Below are 11,066 nucleotides of genomic sequence, written 5' to 3'. Positions count from 1 at the left end.
ACTTTTACCATCCACACAGTTTACCCTGACTCTAGAATCATCTCCACTACCATGTGCCTCTTCGCCAAGCAAGCTGTGGTTTTGAGCACAGAATTTCTGGTTGCATTGGCCATATTCCCTTTGAAACTTCATCATGAGGGGACAGGATTTCTTAGGAAATCGTTGTTTCTTGTCTCCTCTCTTTCCTTTCAAATCTATGACTTTCATACATATATATTGCATGTGTATACAATTAGATATTCAGTAAGAAGTTTAGAAGTGATGGTCTCAACAAGCAAAGTATTAATCTCTACCATTTTTTTTAAATTCATGAAATATTAAAGGTACCTGAGGACATACAAACATGATCTGAGTTTAAAAGATTCACCTACGAATTTGAGAGTAATAGCATCAGCAAAACATGAAAACAATATAAAATCCAAACGAACTGGGCATCCAACTGTGAGCTATCATATTTCCTGTAATTTCCAAATTAATATTAATCACTTTTTAAACTGTCTTTTTATCTGAGTTTATTCAGTGACTTTTTCTGTTCAAGGTTTTTAGTCACTAACAGAAAACAAACACCTATATATAATTCCTTTAGCCTATATTTTCTTGGTATTTCTCAGGTCATGGATTCATCTTATGATGCTGGTAATCACCAGGAATTCTGTACCATCATCCACAAGGAGTTGTCTGCATTTTTACCAGGTTTTCTGCAAGGTCCTGAAGGGAAGTTGAGTAACACACACACATCCCTCATTTACCCACAACCCAAAGTGCTACTCCATATATCTACATAGATAAATCAAAGGGATGATTTGGGGAAGGTCCAAACTCCTACTGATTCACCTCAATTATTGTCTCTGGACCATATCCCATTTAAGACCTCAGAACATCATGTTGTTTTTCTGGTTATACTGTTACAGAATGGGGAGGGATTAGCCAGGCATTTGCACACCTTACTTTCTTTCCGCTTGTCTTTTTCAATAGACTGAATTATGTCCCAAATTCATATGTTGAAGCCCTAAGTCCTTATGTGATAGTTTTTGTAGATATTACTATTGGGAGATAATTAGGTTTAAATTATGTCACAAGCATGAGGTTCCCATTGTGAGATTGGTGGTCTCATAAGAAGAAATACCAGAGAGTGCTCCTTCTCCTACCCTGTGACAACAAAACAAGAAAACTCACCAACAAGCTGAGAAGAGTGAATTCACCAGAAACTCCAATGCTGGTATGCTCATCTTAGACTTAGAATCTTAGCCTTAGAACTGTTAGGAAATGAATTTATGTTGTTTATGTCACTCAGGCAGCCTATGGTATTTTTAAGGCTTTCTTAACAGACCAGAGTTTCTGTGCATTTAATGAAGTGAGAGATTAGACTGATTTTTTTATCCTTTGTAAACTTGAGTGTAGACAATTCCCAGCAAAAGTTATGTACTCAATAAATAGTTGATGATTTAGTACATCCAGGTTTTAGGCCAGAGAGACAAAAGCTAACTCCTGTCTCAAGTAGTCAGCAACTTACCATGGATAATATTTGTAATAAAAAACTGCATTGATTTGGAAAAATACTTTTGACTTATTGATGAGCCCCTCCATAGCAGTAGGAATATAAGGATTAGGACTTTGGCCATTTCTTAGTCTTTCTATATATCAGAAAGGACACTAGCATAATTGAAATCCTTATAAATATAATCTGTTTTTAAGGATTAAAAATGTAAGACAAAAACAAGTAATTAAGTTGGCTGCCTTCAAATAGGTCAAACAATCTCTATTTGCATACAAAAGTGAAGTTAGAGAACCCTATAAAAATCACCTGTACTTACCTGCAGCATAATGACAAATACCACCTGGTTCCTTCTATTATTGTAATGTACAACCTTTTTAACATTGACTTTATTTATTTAGTTTCCTCCCTATTGCTTCATTTCTAAGTTCTGTCTCATGCCCAGAACCTTCAGCTTCTTTAGTAGCAATTTATTTTTTTAATCCAGGTTTTTCCACTAGATGATGGTGGTTCTATGCTTTATTGCTCATGGACCAATCTCATTTCATTCTCACATATCAGGCCACTATTTACCCTGGAGGGTATTCGGTATTCATTATTGTGGTTTGCAGTCTATTACCTGGACTTGTGGTTTTTAGGAATACTCACTTGTCTTTGCCTTGGAGCCATGGGTTGAAATACAATTCAATCTAGGATGGAAAAATAAATCAAAATAAGAACTGTTTAGCTCTTATCCTGTTTTATCATGTGCCATTTGTGCTGTTAGAGTTGCTGCTTCCTGGATGAAAACATAGGAGATGCTGTATATATTCAGGAAATGCTAAGATTTGTGATGAGAAGAAGGGATTTGCAGGTGGAAAAAGCATGGTAGGCTTTCTTGATGTGCTATATTTTTTGGTACTGGCATTGAACTCAGGACCTTGTGCTTGCAAGGCAGGCAGTGACACCATTGAGCTAAATCCTCAGCCTAATATGCTATATTTTTGTGTATTTTGTTTTGTACTGGTGGGATGGACAGTAAAGCATTTCTCACTCCCCATAGGCCTAAATTCTTCAAGACATCTTACTGTCCTGGCAGTGGCAAAAGTTAATTATGGTTGCCCAGCCCAGAAGGGTACCATCCAAGCTATTCACAGGCCTTGGCAGAAGTAATGCAATGAAGGAAAATATGTAAAGACATGATGATGCAAATAGTTTTGTTGGCAAGAGAACAGAAAGTTGCACAGGATGTACTCAAAGCCTGTGTTAAATATGAGGCCAGAGTATCTTGAGGATGTAAGAAATCAGAGTAGATGAAGAAAGTATTGAAATATTGAAGAGTCCACTTAGGCAAAGGGCAACTGGAATTGACCAAGGACAGCCAAGTAAAGAGAACATTTTTACAAAGCATTACAGGATTGAGCAAAAGTGTCATGGACTTACCACCTTGAATTTAAAGACATATATTTCCAAATGATTGTGTATATTTTTATATCTGAATCCAGGTTTGTGATTAAAGCAGCTGGAATGTCCACTGGTTATATGTAGAGGTATATGGCAAGAAAGTTGAGAACATTAACAGGTTTCAGTTGCGGTACTACATTGTGGAATATAGGATAGATAGGAAGAAAGGAAAACCAGAAGATTATGGTCCTTTCTTTCTTTTTTTTTTTTTTTTGCACCGGGGATCAAACTCGGGTCCTTGTGCACGCGAGGCAGGCAGCAGAACCACTGAGCTAAATCCCCGGCAGATTATGGTCCTTTCTGTACTCGATTCCTCCTAAATTGTAGCCATAAATTTGAATATATTTTTCTGGTTATATTTCTAATCATTTACTGAAATCCACTCTTATTGATTGATAGTCCTCGAATTTTAAAATTGTATGCATCTACTAATATATTTGTAATGAGCATTAAAAAATTTCAGACAACACATCAATTTGTCATTTTTTAGTGTTGCAAATATTTTATAAAATATACATCTGGCATATGTACAATAAACCAACAAAGTATAAGAATATAATGGCATTAAAGTAGGCAACTGGTAGCAGAAAAATACATTTAAAAAATTCTACATTCTGCTGTGGTGAAGTAGTCAATAGTTATTTCTCTATGAGTTCTTGAAAAGAAGTGTTTTTTATTAGCTTCTGTGGCAAGAAAAATAGATTTCTAAAACCTGGATTCTTTGGTTTTGTATCAGTCAACGCTAAGATATATACATCACATTCATATACCTAGGACTTTCCATAGAGTTTTCCTAATATTAAAACCTTAAATAGTTTTTGAGGAAGATTGAATGTATGCTTACAGAAAGTCAAGCTATCCTAGAGAAGCAACTTTCTTATGTTCCTTAGTAGGAAAAGACTATTTCCATTCTAAAAAATAGGTCAAATATGCAATTAGCTCATCTTCATTAATGGCAATCTTTAACTGGTAATAAAAATTGCTTTGAATCCAATCAATGTTTTACAAGGGCCAGGGATGTAGCTCAGTGGTGCTGTGACTGCCTGGCAAGTGCAAGGTCCTGAGTTCTATTCCCAGTACAAAAAAAGAAGAAGATGTTTTATATAATGTGAACCTTACATAAACAATGACCAAAAATTGTTCATTATGTAAAGTAGTTGGATCAAAAGCTATATTTTTCCAAAGAAGCCAAAAGTAGCCTTCAAAATTACTTTTTTCCCCTCTTTGCTTGAATTTGATGTTATATAATTGAGAACAAATACATGGGAATACTAATGTTTTCATCATAAAAATCAACCTCTGGAATTTTGTTCACATCAGGTTATCAAGTCAAGTGCTATGTCCTGATAATTTCACAACTGTTAATGATAACCCATAGTAAGGCATACCATGATAAACTTGATTAAATATCATGCTTCAGAGTAAGTATTGATTCATCAAGGAAGAAAAAATTATTTTCTATTAACAGAGTTTAGTATTAGATTTTTTTTTTCAGCTTCTGGGGATATTGCTTTACTTTAGAAAACCTGAATAGATCAAAATTGATAAATGAAAAGTAAGCTGATCCTAACCAATATTTCCTTATCTATGCCTCTGAGAATGAAAAGTTCTGAGTGTGCATCCTATCTTTCTACCAATTATTTCTTGGAATATTTTGGAAAATTTATTCAGACTTTCTTAAATTTTTCACTTTGAGATATAGATCCTAATAGTAATAAATGATGTGGTTATTGTAGGAATTAGATAATAGGAGATTATAAAATGCTTAGTGGTATGCCTGGCATGAAGTAATTATTCCATAAATATTAGTAATAATTAGCAGCACTTTTGTAATTATTTTTGAAAGATGTCACATATATTTTCTTATTATAAAGAAGTAGCTACAATTCTAAAGATAATCAGCATCCTTAAAACAATATTTCCAATCTAACTTGCTTATGGGGTTTTATTAATTGCTTGGCACACAGAAATTCAACTGCTCTTATTAGCATTTTCCCATTTGTAGCAAATAAAATTATCATTGTATTCATCTGGAATGGTTTCATAATATGTCTTTCAATCTTCAATATTTTAAAACATTGTCATTATTTCAATGAACAAACATTTAAAACATTGGACTCCACAACACAGACTAAATAAAAGCTAAATATTAGATTAGTTAAGTTATGGAGATTTTTTAAATTTGCCCATTCAGAGCGTAATTGAATTGAAACTATCCTAATTGTTACACTTAGTCATGATGTAAATAAACTATTTCCATCTTAAAATATGATTTCATTTGGACATATGGTGGTACCTAGGTTTACAAACTTAACTTGTCTTACAATTTTGTGGAAGATAGCTATGTTTTTGTGTACGGGGGGATGGCAGTGCTCAAATGTGGAGTTTGTGAATGGAAGAAAAATTTTGCCAAATCTTTTTGTTTACTAACTGAATTAGTTGCAAACAGAAGCATTTGTAAACCAAGGTATTGCTGTAATTTTAATGATGTATATTGGTGAACAATCTATAAGATCTAAGACTGTTAATATTAATAACTGTTAATGTTAATATTAATGAAGACCTTTCATGGATCCCTGACTCTTTTTATGTTATTTTTCAGGATTCAATTAATCTTTTGTTTTCAGAGTGAATTCTTTTATAAACAGCATATCACCTCTACCCTCCTTTCTAAGCAATCTAGAAATACCACCTCTCCATTAATTATAAATGAGGGGAACCTCTACTAGAGTGTTTTACTTGTTTCTCTGTAAGTTGGCCTCTTCCAGTATTGTAAGATCTCAATGGAAGGAATATGCTTTATTCCTTCCACTGTCCATGTCAGTACTTGACCTAGTAAAGACTTAATGAACAACTATTGCATGAAGGAATGAATAAGAAGATAAATGTTATATACCATTTGGGATCTTGAGTTATGTCAGTATGAATTCGACACTGTATGGCAATAGCAATTCTTCAAGTAAAGAAGATATTGTTTGGAAAACAAACCTCTGTAGCTATAATTCACATTTAAACTTAACATTTTGAGATGAGAATTTAGAACTTAAATATGTTTATCTAGATTGTGGTCTCATCTTCTGATATTCATATCCTGGAATAGGATCTGCTTCAGATCCTACAGCTATGTAAGCATGTTGATTTAGAAGCATTTGAAATTTTATAGAATTTTAGCTTTGGCTTAAAAACTTAGTCATCCAATTGATTATGCATGGCCTGATCAGTAGGATCAAGCAGATGGCTCAGAGTGGATCCAATATTTGACCTATCCAAGGGGTCCAAGACTCTAATGAGCTCTACCAGGAACTCCTTGCTTGCTTGTATTCCCTTCTTCCCTGGGTAATTCTTTCACTTAATTACCAGGTGGTTTCTCTCACTATCCCTGATTTATTAGCATAATAACAGCATTCTTCTAATAAGAATAAACATGTTCCTCCTTGTTGGGCTGTCAAAAAATCTAGAGCCCATCTATTCTGAAGGGCAACAGATGCTAATGAGTCTATTTGGTCCTGAGAGGTGTTTAATCCTTCCCTCACAGCTTGTAAGTCATCATTGATCTGCTCACCCAATGAAATATACTACTGTTGTCCCAGCCCTAATGCTGTTGTCCCTAAAGTCAGGCCCTCAGTGATGGCAAATCCAGCTAAAATGGGGAGCACTATTAGATCTCATTTCTATCTAATAGGTGATGCCCAGGCAGTAATCATAGACTCTGGAGTATAAACAGACAGGTCAGGAATGAAAACCTCTAAGGCACAAGTACCTTGAGTGGTGGCTGAGAGAGAACAGTATAGGCCATCCCTGCAAACAAAGAAGGTATGGGGGTGGTTAGGAAACAGTTCCACTGAAAGAGAGTATCTCTACACAGCTAGCAGTAACATTAGGGTTGGAAAATGTCTCACAATAAAAGGAACAGTTGCCCATGATCTCAGTGGGGCTGCTCTGGAGTAAGCAATGAGCCTTATGGTTCTGGTTCAGGTTGATGTTATTGGCAGCTACACCCATGGCTCCATAACACAGGGCAGTCAAAAGAGCACAGAGCCAACAGTCAGAAGTTAGAAGGGGATCTGAGGTCATTTATATCTGGTGGGTGCTATTAATGAGGGTGAACATATCAGGCAATAAGGTTAAGGTTTTGTTAGGAGGGTGGTTTTGTGGAGGGATAACAAAAAGCGGAGGTTTAGTGCTGGGAACATTAACCTTGGCAGTCCACTGTGGGGTCCTCCAGTTTTACCTGTAGGGTCCACAAGGAGTCCTTTCCTTGTCCTTCTACCTTGACATCTGCAAGGTGACTTTGTAACCATTTTGAGTCAGAGGGATGTTGAATGGTAAACTGAACAGGATCACAGTTTACTAGTCTACATTCAAGGTATCTGTTAGCAGGGGTAAGTTGAAGGAGAGCCCCTTCTGGGCTGGTATAATAATGTGGACAAATCCAGTGGTTACACAAATTGACTCAATCTGGGTCACAACTTCCTTAAACTATTTCCCCGGAAGGTAGTTTCCATCTGGTATTGTAACTTTCCCATCAAGGACACAAATATTTTCCTTTTTTTTTGCAATATGCCTGTTCCCACAATTCATCTCCACAATTTACAGCTACAGGCCAGGAATACATTTTTTGGGGGCAAATGTTGAAGAACAAAGAGGTACTGATCACTTTGCCATTTTGTGGTACTTAGGACTCTGTAATGTTCATGGCATGGGTTTGGTCTGGCCTGGCATAAATTCTGGCCTTGAATTCTCAATGTCCAGAATTCACTTGGCAAATAAGGGGACCAAGCAGACCAAGTAGGAGCAGATACAGATTAGCAATAGGGAGGATCTTTGTACAGTTGTATATGTAGGGCGTATGGTGTTCCAGAAGCCAACAAACAGCAACAAACAAGCTAGGGTGACTAGTCCTAACATCCCATAAAACAAGCAGCTTAACTATCCACAGTTCATTCCAAAGTTGGAGCTTCAGCCCTGCATAGACCCGTCAGATTCTGGAGTGGAGAGAGCAGGGCTTTGGGTGTGTTGTCTTTTCAGGACAATTTTCAAAGGCGCTATCTCATCTGGGTAGGTTTTCCAGAGTCACCTGGGTGAGCTCTCTTGACTTGGGAATAATGGATCCATGGCTGAATTCTTGAAATTTTAATGGCTGTGGGAGTTGTTAATAAGATCATATAGGGCCCTTTCCAAAATTGGCTATAAGGGTTCCTTTGTCCAATCTTTCACCCATACCATATCCCCAGGATTGTGTGCATGTGTGTGTGTGTGTGTGTGTGTGTGTGTGCGTGTGCATGTGTGTGTGTGCAGGTGTATCTGTGGGTATGGCAGGCCCCTCAGCTATATTTTTGTGTAGCTGAGAGAATGTCTTTCCTAATTGTATGAGTTGTTCTTGTAAGGATAGTTTATCCAATTGATGTAGGTCTCCTTGAAGATGTCTTATTATGGGCGGTGGCCTCCCATATACCCAGTGGGCCCTGGTGACCTTCGAACCTTGAAGAGAGCTATAGGGAGTAAATCTACCCATGGCATCTGAGTTTCTTGATAATACTTGATCAGAATTGACTTCAGGTTTCTATTCATTCTTTCAACCTTTCCAGAGCTTTGAGGCTTGAAGGCTGTGTGCAGTTTCCATTTGACTTTCAAAGTCTCTATGAATTAGAGTTATTTCTGCCACAAATGCAGGCCTGTTGTCATTGCCTATGGACAGTAGCAGTCCATATCTGGGGATGATTTCTCTTAGTAAGGCCCTGCAGACTTCAATTGCCTTTTCTGTTCTAGTGGGAAATCCTTCTTGCCACCCTGAGTATGTACAGACAAACACCATGAGATATTTGTAGCCCCTACAGAGCTTTACTTCAGTGAAGTCTATTTGTAGATCTTCAGAAGGGGAGAGTCCACTACATTGGATGCCTGGTGGAGGCCGGGGACCTTGGGTTGTTTCAGCTTTGGCACAAGTCTGGCATTGCTGGCTGACACACACAAATTGAGGCTAGTTTGGGTGTTGATAATATCGACTCAAAAGTTGATTCATTGCAGTTTTTTCTCCATGGGTGATGTTGTGGAGCTGTTTCACCTATGGATGGGCAAGTTTTCCTGGTATGACTACTGAATTGTCTGGCAGGATACATGAGCCCCCTGGCCTTAAGTAGGCCCCTTCCTGATGTGCCCATTTGTTTTCTTCTTTGGTGTAATGGAGGGGCCCACCCTGAAGGGTGAGGACCGTGTGAGCAGGAATCTCATACAGAGCTTCTAAGTTGCTTTTCAAATTATTGATTAGACCATTATTTTTCCAGGTGGAACCTTCAGCAACTAGCTTTGTGGCTTCATCTGCTTTGTGATTTCCAAGAGTAATATCATCCTTTCTTTTTTGATGTCCCTTACAATGGATGATAGCAACCATTTTAGGCTTCCAAATTAAGAGTTGAGAGATTTCATCCTTGTTTTTAATTTATTTCTTTTTGCCATGAAAAGTTCTCATTCCTTGTACAGTGTTCCTTGTACAGCTGCAAAGTTGGAGCTTCAGTTGTGTGTAGACCTGTCAGATTCCGGAGTGGACATGAACAATAGTGAAAGCATATCTTGAGTCAGTGTAAATGTTTACTTTCTTTCCTTCTGCTCAGTTTAGAGCTTGTATCAGGTCCTATAATTCAGCTTGCTGAGTAGACCAGTTTTGGGAAAGAGGCCCAGCTAGGATACCTCTTCTGTGCATATCCAGCCTGATGTTTTCCATCTTTGATTGAGCTACTTCCATCCGTGAACAAGGTGTACTCAGCACCAGCCAAGGGTTTTATCTGTAGGTCTGGTCAACTAGTGAAGAGTTTATTGGTCAGGGCTAGGCAGTCATGGACTGGAGGGCCAAGCTTGGTGGGCAAAAAGCTAGCTGGGTTCAGTTTGTTTAGTCAATTGGAAAGTAAGTTGGGGGTTTTCACAAAGCAATTCTTGATATTATGTGACACAACTGTCTAAGAGCCAATGATGTCCCTGGCTGTTGAGTAGCTCCAGAACAGCATGTGGCACTTGAACTGTCAGGTTTTGTCCTAGGGTCAATTCGTCTGCCTCCTTGATTAGGAGGCCAGTTGCCACCAATGCTATCAGGCAGGGAGGCTAGCCTTTAGCTACAGAGTCTAAGTTCTTAGACAAATATGTGATAGTCCTCTCCCAAGGGCTGAATTTTTGGGTCAAGACCCCTGATGCTACATGTCTTCATTCATTGACAAACAGGTTAAAGGGTCTAGTTACATCAAGCATGCCTAGGGCCAGAGGTGTTGGTAGTTCCTGCTTTATAGTTTGGAAGGATTTGGTTTGGTCTAAAGTCCAGCATAATATCTTTTTCTTCTCTTTATCTCCTGCTAGCATGTCATATAGGGGCTTGGCCTTTTCAGCAAATCCTGATTTCCATATCCAGAAGAACCCTGCACCCCCAAGGAACTCTCTTAATTGTCTTTTATTATTGGATCTGGGTATAGAACATATCACTTCTTTTCTTTCTAGTGCTAGGCATCTTAGTCCTTTCTCTAGGTTGCAACCTAAGTAGCATGCATTGGATTTGCATATTTGGGCCTTTTTCCATAAGACCTTATAGTCAGTGACCAGTAGGTGGTTGAGGAGAGCCTGTGTCCCTTTTCAGCAGTCTGATTTATTCAAGGTACAAATGAGCAGGTCATGTATGTACTGTAGCAAGATGCAATTGAAATCAGCATGTGGAAATTCAGCCATATCAGCAGCTAATGCTTCTCCAAAGAGCGTGAGGGAGTCCTTGAAACCTTGTTGAAGGTGGGTCCAGGTAAGTTGGCCTTTCCGTCTAGTCTCTGGGTCTTCCAATTCAAAGGCAAAAATGAGCTGGCTGACAGGTGTGACTCACAGAGAGAAGAAGGTGTCATTTAGGTCCAGACAGGTAAACCAACCAATATTAGGGGGAAGCAAATGTAGGAGGGTATAAAGGTTGGGAACTGCTGAGTGCAGAGTCATGGTGGAGGAGTTGATGGTGTAGAGGTCTTGTAATGGCCAGTAATCTCCTTTGAGCTTCTTTACCTGGAGGAGGGGAGTATCCCAAGGCGATTTACAGTCTGTCAGAATTCCAAACTGTTTCAGGTGGGAGATGTGTGGTTGAATATCAATATGGGTCTCCCTGGACAAA

Source organism: Heterocephalus glaber, unplaced genomic scaffold (assembly GCF_053883595.1).
Source record: "Heterocephalus glaber isolate CG9 unplaced genomic scaffold, H.glaber_assembly_v1.0 deba00001481, whole genome shotgun sequence".
Taxonomy (NCBI): Eukaryota; Metazoa; Chordata; class Mammalia; order Rodentia; family Bathyergidae; genus Heterocephalus; species Heterocephalus glaber.
Note: the sequence above shows the minus strand (reverse complement) of the source record.